The following is a 17,755-nucleotide window of genomic DNA, read 5'->3' on the forward strand; positions in this document are numbered from 1 at the left end:
TTCAAAAGACAAAAATACTCTTAATGAGAAATTAAAAAATTAGAACTGTTTTTTTTTTTTATAAAAAAAAAAAAAAAAAAAAAAAACACTAGTCTAACGACTCCTAGAGGCTAATGAATTCAATTGTATGCAAATAGCCCTTGAGTGTAACATGCCTTTATCTGCTAAGGAAGTTGGGAGGAACTGAGAAAGAAGTGTGAGCTAAGTGAAGTAAAGTGCTGAGCAGATTGTGGAACAGTATGTATCAGGAAGTTATGATGATGGCGTCACATTCCGGTGCACGTGGCAGTCAATGGCTAGTGAAGCGTGGTGCAACGTGTTCCATGGGTTATAGTTGGTAACTAGTAATTCTGTTGTGCACGGGTGAAAGTTAGATTCAGTTGTTTTGCATTAGTTTCAGTTGTAGTGTCGTTTTGTTCTTTACTTCGTGCGTTTTGTTTACCTATATCGCAAGTATCAATTATGTAACCAATATATACAACCGAATTGGCTTGTAGAATCATGTTTTGAGAATTGTAAAATTCGTGAGAACTCTGGAGATTGGCAATCTCGAACTTGCCGAATCAATACAACTTCCATTCTTCCATTTTCATTCAATTTCTTCTTCTAAATTCCTTTCCATTTTCATTTTCTCTATTCAATTCCTATAACAATTGACATAATTGTTAAAAGTGGTATCAGAGCCCATGATCTTGATCACGCTTATGAAAACTAGGTCTATAGGCATGGCAGATGAAGCACAAGTCTAGAAGGAATTGAAAGAACTCCGAAACAGGATGACGCAATTTCAATCGGGGATGACTCAAATGCATATGGAGATGAGGTCAGATATGATGAAACAAATGCATTATAATCAAGGAGAACAATAGACAACTCCATGAAATGTGGGAGTTAACAATTGACAGCCCCAAACTCAACAGGATCTAGGGGTTAATCAAGCCACTAATGGGCAGAGTGGTAACGGTGTGCCTTCTTTTCATGAGTGGGTTTCAAACAAGATCCATGAAGTTTGACTTTCCTCGCTTTAATGAGGAGGATCTTGAAACTTGGAGTTGCCGTGCGGGGTAGTTTTTTGATTACTATGGCACACCGGACCGGCAGAGACTTTCCATTTCCTCTTTTCACATAGAAGGTAAGGCCCTAATCTGGTTTCAAGAATTAAAAGCTAGTGGGGGTTTATCTACATGGGGGGAGTTCCTGCGATCTTTAAAGATTAGGTTCGGTAAGGGGTCCTATGATGATCCCATGGAAGATTTAACCAAGCTGAAACAAATAGGAATGTTGGAGGAGTATAAAACTCAATTCGATCACCTAGCTAGTAAGGTTCACGGGTTACCTGAATCTCATAAACTAAGTATGTTTTTTAGAGGTTTAAAAGATAAAATAAAGTTACCCGTTCACATGTTTAATCCAAAGTCATTGATCAATGCCTATTCCTTAGCTTGCATGCAAGAAGAGAGTGTAATGGCTAATAGGAAGGTAATCAGACCTGCATAGAGATCAAACATTCACTGTGTTGAGTTTGATTTATCGAACTCTATCATGATCAATCGGACTAATGCACTAGGATCGATCGGATGGTCTATCGATCGTATTATTCTATCATGATCAATCAGACTACTACACTATGATCGATCGAACGCTCGATCGAGCCTTCACTGTGTCAAGTTTGATTGATCGAACATTCATATCACAATAGATCGAACCGATGCACTAAGATGAATTAGATATTCAATCAAACCTTCAATTGTGTCAAGTTTGATCGATCATTTGGTCATATCACGATCAATTAGAATAATGCACTATGATCGATCAGAGTAATACACTTGGATCGATTGGATGTTTCTATCGATCCTATAATCCTATCATGATCGATCGAACTAGTACTTATGATCAATCGAACGTTAAATCAAATTTTCACTGTGGCAAATTTGATTGATCAAACTCTATCGTGATCGATCAGATTAATGCACTAGGATCAATTGGATGTTCGATCAATCAGAGTAAATATATAATAACATAATATGTAATATGTAACTATATATATATATATATATATATTTACTTAGCTAGTATACTATATGCTTATTTAGTATCCATATAAAATAGAATATTATATATTAATTATAATACGTTGATAATAATATTTAGTATGTTAAACTAATATAACATATTAATTAATTATTAATACTTAGTATATATATAACATATATTGTATAGTTAGTATACAAACACACATATATCACATCACACATGGTTAATTAAGTCGTTTTTCTAACAAAAATAAAATGGCTCAAAAAGCCGTTTTCTTTCTTCTTTTTATTTTTTTTAAGTGACTAAGAATATTTTGGTATTAATATTGATATTAAATTAGATCAAATATATTTAGAAAATATATTTTATGTCTAATTTTATGTTCTTAGTTTGATTTGAAATGTGGACAGTTCAAACTAGGCTTAAAGAAATATAAAATTTCACAGCTTCGGGAATTTTCTATAGTTATTATAAAAAAAAAAAAAAAAATTAAAAAAAAAAATAAAAAAAAATCCAAATTTGTGACTTTACGCCTAAGCTAAAGTTGGTTCTACTAAATTCTAGATTTATCCATTCACGTGCATTGTAGATTTTAGATTGTAGAAACCTGCTAGATTGTAAGATTTTTTTTTTTTCACCATCATTCTTGCCACACGGTAGTAGACTCTAGAATAATTCCATATTTGATTTTGTTTTTCTAAAATACCGATTAAGTCACAATTTTTATTCAAAATTTGCTCTCTCACTTTGTGTTACGCAATACAGGAGTGCAAGAAGAAGGAAAAAAAAAGAAAGAACTATTTTAGAATAGTAATAAGCTTTGGAGCTACTTGAAGTGGGAGTGCTGAGTATGATTCTTTTATTCCTAATTTATGTCAATTCTAGTTATTAGAATTTAAATTATGTCGATAAAATGTCTAAATTGCTCAGGAAAGTGTGGTTGAATATCTCAAGGAAGGATAATATATTCAATCATCCTTTTAAATATTACAAATGCGTCGTTGTGCTTCCTAAATATTATTAGGTATTTTACAATAACATAGTTGTAATGCCCAAGTAATGTAAGAAATTTTAGATAAATATTGAAAAATAATAGAATCCTAATTTATCATGTGTGTGTGATCAATTTGTAATAAAATATCTAAATGTGGAATTTAAAGAAGACATATTTTTTAGTAACGAACTGGAAACTCAATTAAAAGAAAAACCATTCTAGGATAGCCAAATCCAGGATATTCACTATTGATAAGATAAAGCTAGTTACAAAGCAGTAGAACTTACATACTCTTAATGCAGTGGTCGTACCTTGAACTCTGACACGTAACCCAATGTGAACGCCTCCCAACCAGGTCTCCTATCTGAAAGGGTCTTCAATAGAATCATTTAGCTCATGGCTCCTTTCTAAGCTAGACTTCAAAGTTGATCAAATCACACAGGAACCACCCTAAGAGAGTTAGCACATATTACAATCTCTGCCTAAACACCATTTCTTAGTACAAAGGAGTTCAGTACCGAATTCACTAAATAATACAAGCCTAGAGACCCTATTTATAGGCTTTTGAAGACCTAATACAACGCTGATTCAGAGTTTTCTGGGCGACGTTCAGACCTAGACTAAGGGTGTCTGGACCGCAAGCAGCAACCGACTTCCATAACGTGCTTCACGTGTTTCCTTATTAAGCTTCAGTTTCCGCGTCGGGACGGTGTTACCCTAGTGTCCGGACGGTTGCAAGTTGTCTTCACCAAGCGTGTGCTGAGCTGTTCAGAACCTTCTCGAACACTGAATAGCGTCGGGACGGTGTTACCTAGCGTCCAGACGGTTGCTTGTTGTCTTCACCGACATGTCTGCTGAGCTGTTCAGAATCTTCTCGAACATTGAAGAGTGTCCAGATGTTTCACTGGGCCATTCGAACAGTCAAGTTGTAGTATTTTTTCTTAACTTTTCAACGACACCAATTTTATCTCAATCCAATACTTGAGTAGAAAGTTATGATAAAAATATTGAGACGTATGCATGATCTTCCTGGTAACCGGAAATTGCCTTCTTGATGCTTGTGACACTAATACTTGTTATATTAAGGTCATTTCTATATTGAAGAAATAATCTCTGAATATTTTGAAGACTCTGAATAATTACGGCGTCCTTATTTCAGCAGCATACTTACATGGCAGTGATTTTGTCAAGAAAATGTAGCCAATAAAATTAACAAATATTATACTAGTGCTGTAGTAATGCCCGTGTGAAAATATGCGGTAAATCTACATGGCCGTTATGATATCCGAATGAGATTATGACATTTTAGATATATGCATATGCTGTCCGTTTTTAGACAAAATATAAGGAAAATAATCAATGGTCTAGATATTAGATTTTTAAAATTAATATTAGACTAATATACTATCGCCCATGGGCGCAATAAATTGCAATGAGTTATTAAAGATAAGAAGTGCTTTTAGACAGTCTGCAAAGTGGTAAGTATAACTACTTACTGAGAAATGATACTGCTTTTACGAGTATTTTACTTATTTAAGTATTTAATAAAGTTTTTAAGTATGATTATTACAATTACATGAGCCTGAGTCTTTTATGAATAACATGATTATATGTTTTTAGTATAATGTGATTTATATGTTTTGTGATTATCCACACAACTCGGGGTAGGATCCGGTTGGGCCACTAGAGATGGTGTGCGATTGTACTTCACCAAGGTTGTACCAACAGTTTTTATGAGGATGCAACTAGACCTTATGAAAGTTGCTATGACTTGTTCACATGAGATATCATATATATTATTATTATTTTAATAATAATATATCATCATGATTTTTTGCTTTGTTACTCTAGCAAGAACCCTATTGCATAATATTGCACGTGATTTACTAAACATTTTTATAAACTTGTTGAGTTCATTGCATGATGACATCTTTCTCATGTGTTGACTCACTAAGTCGTGGACTTACACTTTGATATGTTTCCAACTATAAAACATCATTGTTTTATAATTGTTGGTCCTTTAGAGGATGGTTCATGGGGCCCACGCAGGAGAATTATAATGGATGATTTGGGTAGGGTAATCTTTGTGGAGAACCTTGAGATGGTGACTCACTAGCAGGCTCATGAGCGAGGGGAAGGCTTCACCTTCCTTATATTGGGACTCATGTCCAAAACTCCAATTGCATTGATGATGATTTTCTATAATTGTATAATATTGAACATTTGACATATACATTATTGTTTTACATGTACAAATATATTTGAATATTTTCATATTATATACATGTAAGGTTCCTAAGTTACATTGTATTTTACTATAGTGTGTGATGTGGTCGTGAGCGTATCAATAATAAAATAAATCACTTGCAATAGAATGAATCTTTGTAGGATAGGGTTTATGTGAGGGTGTTGAATCTCAAGGACTGTGGTTGTTGTTAAGTTATTAAAATTAACTCTAACCTAATTCAGAAAAGATATTTGATTTTTGTTTTATAATTGTAACTAAATAAAAACATAAAAATAAAAATAAGATAGTATGGAGAAGATATATGGAATTGATTTCGCCACTAACTTTATAATAACGGTAAATTGCATTTTAACATGGGAATTTTACTTACATAAATGATATGACTCGTATGTGTTTGTTAAGCACCAACAATGTTGTCAAGAAATTTCTTTTGTTAAGAAATAAGAATAGCTATCTTCAGTTGGCACGGATCGTCTACCTAACCATTAAGATGCAATACGATCCATCTTCCCTAGGTATGAATTATCAAATCTCTTAATTAGCATACATGTAATCAAGGAATAAGCATAACTCATCTTTGGGCAAGGCATTAATTGTTCTACATAAATTAAACTAACTATGGTGTAGAGAAATTCTTCATTCCTAGGCATGACCTTTCAAACCCTCTTGATTTTGTGTCCATTAAAATCATTGTAAAACCATCCTTCATACAATCACAGGAAATACGAAGATTAAATTCAATAGAAATAAACAACTTTCTAAGAGAACATAAGAGGTTTATCAAAATTGAATATAAGCATTAAAGCATAATCTCAAGGTTAAACAACCACCATTCATGTTCATAGAATTCTCAAAGAAAACACAATTATACCAAAATTACTTGGAAAGGGCTACATCAATACCCTACAGAGAAGCTGCTAGAAATTGTCTTTGTTAGAGAGAAATCCATCCCAAGTAACTATTGGACTTGAAGCACTTTTCTCCTTAAAACTAGCCACTAATCCTATTGATTTCTATTCTCTATTGTGGTATACCCTTAACGCATGAATTAGAAGTCTATTTATAGAGAATACAAGAGCAACCCTTGTCCAATTCGTGATATTCTAGGACTTCTAGTCTAAGTAGGAGAAGGAAAACTCTTTCCTTTTTTTTTTTTTTTTTTTTTAATTATTATTATTTTGCCTTGATGTTAGCATCTACCGCGAGACTGCGCTCGAGCCTATCATGAGGTGCGCTCAAACGTAGGATATGGATCTGCACTCAAGCCCTTTGCCTTGCAGAATACTGGATTTTGCTTTTGCTACTTTTGAAGCTTAAAAACCAAAGAAGTACTTGTGTTTTTTCCTTTAGGTCTTGAGAATGCTGTTAACATAAAAGAATGCAAAACATCATATCATAACTAAACTAGGGCCTAACATTTGCGAGTTAAGGAGCTTGAATATACAATATTCAATGCTCATCAGTGTGAGTAATGAGATTATTACATAGAAGATTATACGAAATAAGCATAGTTCATCTTTTGGCAAGGTATGGATGCTTTATCTAAGTTAGGGTGTAGAACAAATTATTCTTCCTAGGCATAGGCTATCAAATATTTTAATTAGCTTACACATAACCAAGGGATAAGCATAAGTCATTTTCAACAAGCATAAAATGATTTACCTAAGTTAAACTAACTAGGGTGTAAAACAATTTATTCTTCCTAGGCATGGCATATCAAACCCTCTTGATTTTGTGTCCATTAAAACCGTTGTAAAACCATCTTTCACATAATTAAAGAAAATATGAACGTTCAGTTCTATCAAGATAAATAATTTTCTAATACAAGATAAAAGACTTATCAAAATTGAATATAAACATTAAAAACAATCTCAAGATTAAACAATCAATATTCATGTTCATAAAATAAATTAATACAAGATAAAAAAAATTTATCAAAATCGAATATAAACATTAAAAACAATCTCAAGATTAAACAGCCAATATTCATGTTCATAAAATTTCCAAGAGAAAACACAATTATACCATTACAACTTGGAAAGGGCTAACTCAATATCCTACGGAAGATTTAGCGAAGATGATGGAAATCATCTTTGTTGGAGAGAAATCCTTCCCAAATCGCTATTGGAAAATCTTTCACTTTTTCTCTAAAACCCTTGCCTCTAATCCTATTAATTTCTATTCTTTAATGTAAACTAATCTCTATATATTTTAATTTGGACGAGTCTAGGGTATTTATAGATTGTGCAAGTGAAATCCTTTAAGAATTTGTACATATAAGAACATCTAATCCAATTAGAAATCCTAAAACAACTCTTAAGTGAATAGGGTGTCTTGCTGTCAACTCTGTTGCACGATTGCGCTCAATCTTAGACATTACTGTGCTCGAGCTCAGGTTGCACTTGAGCCTAGTTCTTCTTGCGCTCGAGGCCAATGTGATGGTGTCCTATGCGTGCATGTCTTCCCGCTGCGCTCGAGCTCTTGATGCACGCTCAAGCCTCATGGCCTGATGCGCTCAAGCTCCTGATGGTGCTCGAGCCTAGCTGATGTGCGCTCGAGCTCACTTGTCTTGGTAAGTGCTGAATTTTTCCTTTAAGACCGGAAGATTACTGGTGTTTTTGCCTTGGTTGTTGAGAGTGTTGTTAACATAAAAACAATGCAAAACATTATATCAAAATAAAACTAACAGACTAATATATGTGAGCTGAGGGGCTGGAATATGCAATATTTAATGCTCATCACACCCCCAAACTTACTTATTGCTAGTCTCTTAACAATACAAAACTGAAAATAAATTAAAACAAAATGAAATAACTACTCTACTTCTTATTTCACGGGAAACACGATTGCATTTAGCGTATGCAATAAGCCTTTTAAACTCCTAGAATTCCCTAGTGGATGAGTAAAGTCTCGTGAGGGTTTGCCAGAGATACTATGCACAAAAAATATGCAAGATCATGCTTTTCCTAAGAATGAAGTGTCAGAAAAACAATGTTTCTTATTCAATAGCAAGCTTAACAAAATAACACTATCTTCAAAACTTTTAAGAATTTCAAAGTCTAGACATTTACCTATGGTTGAATAAGGCATCACAAGTCCAAATTGGTGTCAAGTGAACTAATACACAATTTACGAGGCTTTAAATTAATTTCAATGTGCATAATTCAATATCTCAAAATTAACTGGGATTCTCATTAGATGTAACAAATAATGCATGATGATATATATATATATATATCTTTCTTTCTTTCTTTTTTCTCAGGCTGTACAATGCTTAGCTCCCTTAAGCTTTCTAATTGACCCATGTATCGAGTGTTGGGCCAATGACTCTCAAACCAGATGGTTTTAGGGCGCTAAGTCTAAAACACCCCAAAGACTTACTAACTCGAGTAAACAAGGCTAAACTTAGCTATTTTATCAAGCAGTCCAAATTTTACACCTTTTGATGTGAACACTCAATGCTTAATGAGGTAAGAGGACTAGTTACTCAGTGTAAAATTCAATTATTTTCTTTCTTATTTATTTATTTATTTTTCTCATGCCAAGGTCATTTATCTAATAAGTAATCACTTCACTCCAAGGTATTGAAAACAGACAATCAGTTTCACATGTCATATCTGACAAATTGTGTGCTAATGTGCCTGTTCAGATTCAAAGTGAAACATGTGAATTCTCATGTGCCAAAGGTAAGTGCCAAGACTTAGATTCCCTAATGAAATAGTCATGTGTTCAAAAGTTTAAGCTCGTCAATGAAATCTAAATTACAGTTAAAGTTCAACCAAATTCTTAGAAATAATATGATCATACATTCACAATATGTATTTAATACCCCGGTCCCATATTGAAAAGAAATGAATAGCTCATATAGAGTAAGTGATTTATAAAGATACTCATGGGTGATAGGTCCCACATTGCCTAGTTATTAAGTGAAATTGGGTTTTATAAGGAATTCTAAGAAAGCTTCAAATTGACTAGCCCTTTTTCGGTGATAGTGCAAATGTGACTAGTGCTTTTTCCTAGGTCATTACAAATGGTATTAGAGCCACCTAGTAATGCCAGACCATGAGGTATTGGAACACTGCATGATGTGGCACTAATGAGGACGTCAGGGGGGTTTACGGGGGGGGGGGGGGGTGGGGGAGTTTGTAACACCCCAGTCCCATATTGGGAAGAAATGAATAGCTCATATAGAGTGAGTGGTGGGTGATAAGTCCCACATTGCCTAGTTACTAGGTGAAATTGGGATTTATAATAGATTTTAGGAAAGCTCCAAATTGACTAGTCTTTTTGGGGTGATAGCACAGATGTGGCAAATGCTTTTCCCTAGGTCGTTACAATGTACAACATGACAACATAATGTTTTTCCTTACCCGCAAATTTAAACGATACATTGTCTCCAATGTATAGATAGAGATATAATACCGGGTATAAAGAAAAAGGTGGGGCGAAAGTACTCCCTCAAACGTTGACACAAGAATGCTTGTCCTGAAAAACAAAGCACTACTCCAGGTGTGTAATAAAAATAAGCATCATGAAAAACAATAGGAGAAGTGTCAGTATAAATGAAAATAAACCAAGATTAAAAGAAAAAAAAAAAAAGGAAAAGAGTGGGTTGCCTCCTATAAGCGCTAAGTTTAATGTCTTCAGCCAGACGCTTCAAAATTTACACTTTGTGGGTTGATCAATGAATGGGAGTGAAAAACAACCCTTAGTCAGAATGCCGGGAAGTGAATCTTCAACAAATTGTTTCAGTATTTCTAGGAAGAAATACTCATTCTTATACAATGGTGGCTGGGTGGCACAGAAGATGTTGAGCTGTACTCCCACTTTCTCAATAGGCTCATTCGAGATCTTAAAGAAATGGATCTTTGGGCTCATATTCCTTTTCAAGAGGAACTGGGAATGGAATTGGGTTTTCTGAGGGTTCAAAAGTCAGAACCAGCTCATTCTTCATTTCCTCCATCTTGTTGTCAATTATCCTCTCACTCCTCAGTGGGATGTTGGCCTGGATCAGTTCATAATGAGAACTACTTGAAGCATCTTCATCAATCATGTAGTATGGGGAATTGTCTTTAGATTGACTCCAAAGCTCCTCTTCTTTTGTCTGATTGAGTTCATGAACTAGCTCCTCCACTTGGAATTCTAGTTTGGCTATGGATTGAGAGTGGGAATGCACCAATTAAGTGGCTGCCTCAATTTTGCCAAGGGCCGCCGACACTGTATCTTCAAAGCCAGCACTACACCGTCTACACGGAGATGATTGCCGTTGCTGGTGGGGAGGATGGACGTCGGATGATGGATAGAATACTTGATTGTTGAACAACAGATATGCTTGATTGTGCAGTTCGTGACATTGTGGGGCTAAATTTCCTGTGGCTTGATCTTGCCAAGCGAATTTAGGATGGTTTCTCCATCCCGGGTCATAATAATCAGAGTAAGAATTATTCGCCGGTCTAGAGAAAGCCACTGGCTCTAAATCAAAGTGATCAAACCCAAAGTGATTTTGATAAACTTCATATGGGTCCATAGCCATGGTTCAAGGTCAAGGTCGCAAAGATTAATAGAAAGTGAAAAAAAAATGGCAACCAATCATACTAAGTAAAAAAAAAAAAAAACATATATACAGAAAAAAAAAAAACTAAAAAAAAAAATTTAGAGGTTACAACTTTTTGTGGGGCATGTAGTAGCTTCATTAATACTAGGTTGTCATTGGTCTGCTCTGGGCAATTGCGCTCGAGTGGTTATGTGAAGCAATGATGCGCTTGAGCTCAATTAATTTGTGTTCAAACGATTTTTGACAATGCTGAACCTGAACCTGAAAAACAGAAAAATACTAGAAAAAGATATGAAAAATCAATATGTATAATATCCTAAACTAGGAATCAAATTAGAGTCAATCCCAACAACTTAACGATGTAAACATAACAATCCCCGGCAACCCAAAAACTTGATGTGAATTTTAATTGTACTCGCAAGTGCACGAATCGTTTGCAGTAAAGGGTTTTGCAAGTGCGAGGTCGATCCCACAGGGAATTGTGTTCTTGAAAACAAATTTATGACTAAATTAATTAAATCTTAACCTAGTTCAAAATAAAAAGTTTGATTTTTTATAAAAAGAAAAACAACATAAAGTAAATAAAGTAAAATAAAACAAAAGAAAAGGTACTAAGGTTTTGGAATCCACACCCACCAAATCATAGCAACATATTCTCATGTTCATCAATACACATCCGAAGTTCTCACCATACAACTCTTATGTATATTCTACTATGCTTCAAAAAATCATTAAATCATTCAATGAATCCGTTCTTTGCACAAATCACAAAAAATATCCGGTTTAAACCAAATCATCAAATGTATCCGTAGAACGAAACACAATGAATATCCAACGTTTTGATAAATAAAAACCGAAGCAATCAATTATGTGAAATTATCTCAAATCATCAAATGTATCCTTGAATCACAAAAGATATCCAAGAATCATTCCACAAATTGAAAAGAAGTAAAACATAGGAAAAATTAAACCAAATAAAATCAGATAGTATAAACTTACATGAAAATATTGTTGCTCTTCAATGGTGAGGCTTCATCCTCAACCTTAGTTGAAAAATTAGCTACACATGGCTATGAAAAATAAATCTTAAACTAAAGAAAAACTAAACTAAAAAGAAAAGAATATATTTGGTCTCTAGCTTCTCCCCTTTTTATCTTGAGGCTTAGAGGTCTATTTATAGGGAGAAAACAAATCCTAGAAGCCCTAGAATTCCTAGAAAAATCTAAGGTTAGTCTCATAGTTTGAGTAGGAAACTCAAAACACAATCCAAGAAGGAAAAGGACTCAAAATTCGTCCAGATTTGTGGCCTTTTATTGCGGGGTACTTTTGGCATAGCAGACGTCCGAATTAGGAAAATCCTATTTCATAAGGATTTGTAGAAAATTGAGTTAGCTTTCCAACTCCACTTGATTCACCTTAATCGGATACTTGAGCTGAAAGTTATGGCCAAAATACTATTACATGTGCAGAATCTGAATTCTAATCCGATTTTGACTCCAATTAGAGAAATTCCGATTTAGTCCTCTCCTTGATTTGGTTGAACATAACCACATTATCTAGGTCTTCTCAAAGTGTGCTTTCTTTCACCATAAAGCTATTGTTTTCTCTCAATGACCTGCAAAATACTAAAATACTAAAACTAACCAAAAACATTAGAAAATAACAAAACTAAAGGTTTAGTAAATGCAAATTAAGGGGTCTACATATGCAATATTTGATACTCATCAGTGCCGAAAATTGATGTGGTTGTGAGTGTATCAATAGTAAAATAAACCAGTTGCAACAAAATAAATCTTTGTAGGATAGGGTCTATGTGAGGGTATTGAACCTCAAGGACTATAGGTTGTTGTCAAGTTATTGAAATTAACTTTAATCTAATTCAGAAAATATATTTGCATTTTGTTTTGTAATTGAAACTAAATAAAAACATAAAAGTAAAAGTAAGATAGTATGGAGAAGATATAGGGAATTGATTTCACTACTAACCTCATAATAATGGTAAATTACGTTTAACATGGAAATTTTACTTATATGAATGATGTGACTCGTGTGTGTCTGTCAAGCACCCAACGATGTCATTAAGAAATTTCTTTTTATTAAGAAATAAGAATAGCCCATCTTCGGTTGGCATAGATCGTCCACCTAGCCACTAAGATGCATTACGATCTGTCTTCCTTAGGTATGAACTATCAAATCTCTTAATTAGCATACACATAATCAAGGAATAAGCATAACTCATCTTTTGGCAAAGCATGAATTGTTCTACCTAAATTAAACTAACTAGGGTGTAGAGCAATTCATCGTTCCTAGTCATGACCTATCAAACCCTCTTGATTTTGTGTCCATTAAAACCGTTTTAAAACAATCATTCATATAATCACAGAAAATACGAAGGGTTGAGTTCAATAGAAATAAAGAACTTTCTAAGACAATATAAGAGGTTTATCAAAATTGAATATAAACATTAAAGCCTAATCTCAAGATTAAACAACCATCATTCATGTTCATAGAATTCCCAAAGAAAAATACAATTACACCATCATTGCTGGAAATCATCTTTGTTAGAGAGAAATCCATCCCAAGAAGCTGTTGGACTTTGAAGAAGCATTTTTCTCCCTAAAACTAGCCATTAATCGTATTAATTTTTATTCTCTATTGTGGCATACCCTTAAATCATGAATTAGAGGTTTATTAATAGAGTACAAGAGCAATCATTGTCCAATTCGTGATCTTCTACTCCAAGTAGGAGAAGGAAAACTCTTTCCAATTATTGATTACTATGTTTATGAATTTTCATGTTGAGTTTGTTTCAACATAAAATATTTTGAGGGAAATCATTTTTCAAGAAAATGTTTTTCACTGAAAACTTTTTTCGGCATTTGGCGCCTACAGAAAATCATAAAAATTTTCTTGATATTTTTATTCAATCATATAAACCTATACAAACCAATTTTTATTCACATATATATATATATATATATATATATATATATATTAACCTAAAAATTTGAGTTCCAGGGGTGGTCCGCCAGAGGTCTTGTAATGTCCGAGACATTACTTGAGTATCTAAAGATGTAAATTAAATTAAATAAATGATTAGAATTAGTAAAATGGCAAGAAAACGCGAAGAAAACACTTAGAAAGTTCAAGAAATAGAGTTTCTAGAGTAGGGTTCTAGACGGGCGCAACAGCTGTCCGGATGGCCTTGGTAGAAAGTCTGCATTCGCACACCATCCGGACGCCTCTGGGAACGCCTCAGGCAGAAAGTTTCCGTCCGTAGTCCGTCCAGACGCTCTTAGGAATGCATCAGGCAGAAAGGTTCCATTTGCAGCATCGTCCGGACGCCCTTGAGGACTCGTGTTACAAAATGCGATTCAAAATGCGCGTGTCCGGACGCCTACTTAACCTGTCCAGACAGCACCTGAGATAAATGCGAAAATGAGTCTTTTCGACTCATTTCATTTGATTTTCTTCCCCTTCACAATTTCTCTTGGGTTTTCACCTAAAACCTTTTATCCACGAAGATCCAAGCCTCCAACCTCAAATCTAATCTCAAAAACATGATCTACGAAGCCCGATCTACTTTTCTACCAATTAGTTTAAGGTAAATCTCTAACTCTTGTCTTTTAAGATTTTGGGTTAAATCTTGAGATTTGAGTTTGATCTTGATTATTCTTTAGGTTTTGTCTGTTTTGGAGCTTCCTAAACATTCTCCAAGTGTTGGGTTACATTTGGGTGAATTTTGGTAAGTTTTTTCAAAACCCTAATTTTTGGGTTATGTGTTTAAGTTGTAATTTCTAGTGTCTAACCCTAAGTAAATCTTATGGGTTACTGCTTGTTGTGATTGGGTAATTGATTGGAACCCTAGAAAATATATGGGAATTCCATGAGTGTAGCCCTTGAGCGATTCAAGTGCTATTTGTGGTATTTAGAGTTCAAATTGATAGATGTTGTGCAATGTATTGATTTCCAAATTGTTCATTGCAAAGTTGTTGTCTAGGAAACTGTAATTGAGCCTAATATCCGCGCAGCCAAAGTGAATATTCTACTCACTGAGAAAATGATACTTTGTTTTAAGTATTTTGTAGAAATGCTAAATGATATGTTGTTTTACATCAAACTGACAATATGATTATTATATGTAGTTGAGTATTTTAATTACTTTCAATTATGTTGAGATATGATGACGATGTTTAAGTGATTTGAGATATGAACATGAAAGCATGATTTGAAGTATGTTTTGATGAAGCTTATTGTGTTTTAAATGACAAGTATGAATTGATATTTGTTTTAATTGAGTTTTATTGTATACTGGATTTGAGACATAAATTGAGTGATTTGTGATTGTGAAAATGACCTGTTGATGTATTTGTGTTTTATGAGAAAATTGTGTGTTAAAAGTATGAACATGAAATGTAATGATATATTGATTTGAGCATGAAACATGGGCATTGTGTTGTAAAAGACCACTAAGCTGGCGTTCCCTTTGGCATTGTGTTGTAAAAGACCACTGAGTCGGTGTTCCCTTTGGCATTGTGTTGTAAAAAACCTTTGGGCCTTCGTTCCCTTTGGCACTGCGTTATTGAAGACCTTGGGGCCGGCGTTCCGTTTGGCACGACACTATCTTGTGTAGACCTTTGGGTTTGTGTTCCTTCTGGCACAACATTGTGGTGATAAAGACCTGTGGGCCTGCGTTCCCCATGGCACAATACTATGATGTGTACATGAGTATAGCATTGTTTTATGTGATGTTTTATGGTGTTTTCATGATTATATGTAGTAGCTTCCTGTTTAGACTTACTTATGTACTAGAGCTTCCCAAGTAGGAACGCGTGTACGTGTATGGCTGAGCTAAATATTTAAAGGCATTAGCTTCAATGTACTTAGATATTCACGTTGCCCAAACTTGGAAATGCTTGTCTCTGTATAAATAAGCAAGATGCCATTTGTTTTCCAGTTTAGACATACTTGTATGCTAGAGCTTTGATGTGAATTTTAATTGTACTCGCAAGTGCATGAATCGCTTGTAGTTAATAGATTGCAAGTGCGATGTTGATCCTATAGGGAATTGTGTTTTTGAAAACAAAATTTATATCTAAATTAATCTAATCCTAACCTAGTTCCAAAAAAGGCTTGAGAGATTGTTTTTTTGAATAAAATCAAAAGCATAAACAAAATTGAAGTAAATGTAATCAAGTAAAAAGAAACACTAAGGTATCGGAATTCGCACTCACAAATTCAGAGCAACATATATTTCTATGATCAATAATATTTCCCAAAGTTCTCACAATAAAATCTTAAGTATGTTTTACTTTTGCTTTAAATATTTAATCAAAACTATCCCATGTATCCATTCTTTACACAAATCACAAAAGAAATCCAATTTAAATCAAATCATCGAGTGTATCCGTAAATCACAGCAAGATATCCAATTTAAATCAAAACATCAATTGTATCCTTAAAATAAATCACAAGGAATATCCAATTTTTTTAAACAAAGAAAACTAAGCACAAACAATTTTATGAAACTATCTTAAATCATCAAATGTATCCTTGAATCACAAAAGATATCCAAGAATCATTCCACAAAATTGATTTGTAGTAAAACAATTGGAAAATCAACACTCATCAAGCTTCACTTGTGTACATGTAAGACTGAGCCGATGTATCAAAGGTACTAAGCTTCAATGTACTTAGATACGACATTGACCATACTTGGAAATACTGATGTCTCTGTATAGTAATCATGATGCCATTTGTTTTCCTGCTTAGACGTATTTGTATGCTTGAGCCCTAAACAGGAGTACTCGCGTACATGTATGGCTGAGCCACTAATTATAAAAGTAATATATTGTAGATGAGTCTATATGTAGATGCTTCCAAGGTGGGATGACTGGAACTTCTATATATGTTCACAGCTACATAGTATGCTTTCATGTATTTTTGAAATATTAGTGTTCACCTTATTAGCTACGATATGTTTTCGGGGGATGGATTTTCATAACTAAATTAGTAGCTGTTATTGTAAACGAACAATAAAATGAAATGTCGGTTCTATGCGAAAACTTAGTGAGTTTTATACTGCTGAGACCTTAGTATTATGTACTGAGGTGGTGAACTTATACTTTCACCTATACGGATGTGGCTAGCACTACAACCATATAGATGCTCATGCTTTGGCTGCATGCTCCACGGATGTAGTGGATGACCCTGTAGCAAACTACTTGGGATATTACGACTGAAGCCCGACATGACAGTTGTAATGATTGAACCATGGGTTGTCCATCTTTTGTATATTTTGTATATGGCACGTGTCTCTTGTGACACGCATATGATGGCCAATCTTTTGTAATATAACTAATGTTTTGAGTAAGCCTTAAATAGATAGAATTATGTATGGCTCTTTTTGTTGTAAACAGATGATGTTTATAGATGTGTATTCCACTATGTTGATAATGTTATTAATGTGTTATCCACTACATAGATGTGACTTTGAATATCAGGTACATATTATGGGATGTGTGCCATATGTTGGCTGGGCGACATGTAGTTGTGTCACTGTGATGACTCATTTATGTTTGTTAAAAAAAAATGGGTCGTCACAGGTCTGGTGGAGATTTAGTGGTAGTCTGACGATTTGAGAATGAGGTCAAACTCAACAATTGATTTACAGTTTTAAAAAAGTGAAACCATTTTATGGAAATTAAAGAAGTCTTTTTTCGATGACTATTATTTTCAAGAAAATAAAAGTAAAATTTTGTATAAAATAGTATTCGACAAAGCTAAGGTTTTATAGATGGAGTAATGATTTTGATATAGATATCTTGGTTTTCGTTTTGATGGGGATTTAGGTGCTTAAAATTGATGGTATAGCTTTAATATTTGGCCAATTCAGGATTTATGGACATTAAAGTGAAATCCTTGA

This window comes from Alnus glutinosa, chromosome 4 (genome assembly GCF_958979055.1).
Source record: "Alnus glutinosa chromosome 4, dhAlnGlut1.1, whole genome shotgun sequence".
Classification (NCBI taxonomy): Eukaryota; Viridiplantae; Streptophyta; class Magnoliopsida; order Fagales; family Betulaceae; genus Alnus; species Alnus glutinosa.